The sequence below is a fragment of the Aplysia californica genome, unplaced genomic scaffold (genome assembly GCF_000002075.1).
Source record: "Aplysia californica isolate F4 #8 unplaced genomic scaffold, AplCal3.0 scaffold00062, whole genome shotgun sequence".
NCBI lineage: Eukaryota > Metazoa > Mollusca > Gastropoda > Aplysiida > Aplysiidae > Aplysia > Aplysia californica.
Window position 1 is genome coordinate 11,639 of NW_004797332.1, and position 1,112 is coordinate 12,750.

At 44.9% G+C, this 1,112-nt stretch overlaps 1 long non-coding RNA gene across 1 annotated transcript in view; it reads left to right on the forward strand.

Moving 5' to 3' along the window:
- The first annotated feature begins 468 nt into the window (after positions 1–468).
- The window catches only part of LOC118477312, a 79,927-nt gene continuing 79,283 nt past the window's right edge, over positions 469–1,112 (forward strand). The window contains exon 1 of the long non-coding RNA XR_004858280.1: positions 469–813. This is a non-coding gene — a long non-coding RNA (uncharacterized LOC118477312). The remainder of the gene's footprint in view (positions 814–1,112) is intronic.

The window sequence follows — 1,112 nt, forward strand, 5'->3', positions numbered from 1 at the left end:
TATCTATCTATCTATCTATCTATCTATCTATCTCTCTCTCTCTCTCTCTCTCTCTCTCTCCCTCTCTCTCTCTCTCTCTCGCACATACACACCCACAAACAAAGACACAAACAGACGACCAAACTAACACAAACATAAACAAAAACACACAAAAACACACAAAAACACACAAAGACACACAAAAACACACAAAAACACACACAAGAACATCCTCACAAAAGTTCCATAATTCATTCCATTCTATTTCTCACCCCATATTCTCCACCCACATCTCTAGTGCTCACCAATGATCTCTTCCTTCCACTCCACTCGCTAGTTCGGGGCAATCACTTCACCCCCAGCCACAGTGGGCCATTTCCCCGCAATGAGTCTGCAGTTGAAAAGAACGACATGCTTTTCATTACTCTTGTGGGGCCTCTTCCTCACCCCCCTGGTCAAATCGATGGGTGACAATAGGTGGTCAGGGGAAGACAAGTTTTAATCATCGCTTATTGGCGCGTCTTAGGGCTCCACACGTCTGCCGCCTGAAGCATGGACCCCTCTGCGCATGTCCGGGTCGGTAGCGGAAGGAAGTAGTAAGAGGGGAGAGGACCGGCTCGCCGCGGGGGAGGGTGTGAGTCGTCCTCGGGAGTCCAGAGCTGCTCACCTCTGTCGCTCGTTTCGAGCGAGGCACGTGATGTCTGTCTAGTGTGAGGCAAGCGGCTCGGTGTTTACACAGTGCGTGTCAATTACTTCCGTTCGATGGTGCCTTGGGTGTGATTTACAGGGACTTCCTAGTCGTACTTACCATTTGAGGCCGGGCATGTGCTGACGGTAATGCGCTTTTTGTTACTATCTGTCATAGGTAGCCTTCTAGAGACTATGTATCTGCCTGACTTTGTCTACCTGGAATAATTGATTTAGATATCAATAAACTCATCGTGGGTTTTTGTGTGCGTGTGGTTTTGTTTCTGTTTTTTTGCAAGTAATAAAGTGTGAACATGATCACAATAACAATAAGGACAATAATGATAATGTAATTTAACAATGTCAAAAAATAATATTAAATAATGATGATGTTACTACTACTACTACTACTACTACTACTACTACTACTACTACTACTACTACTA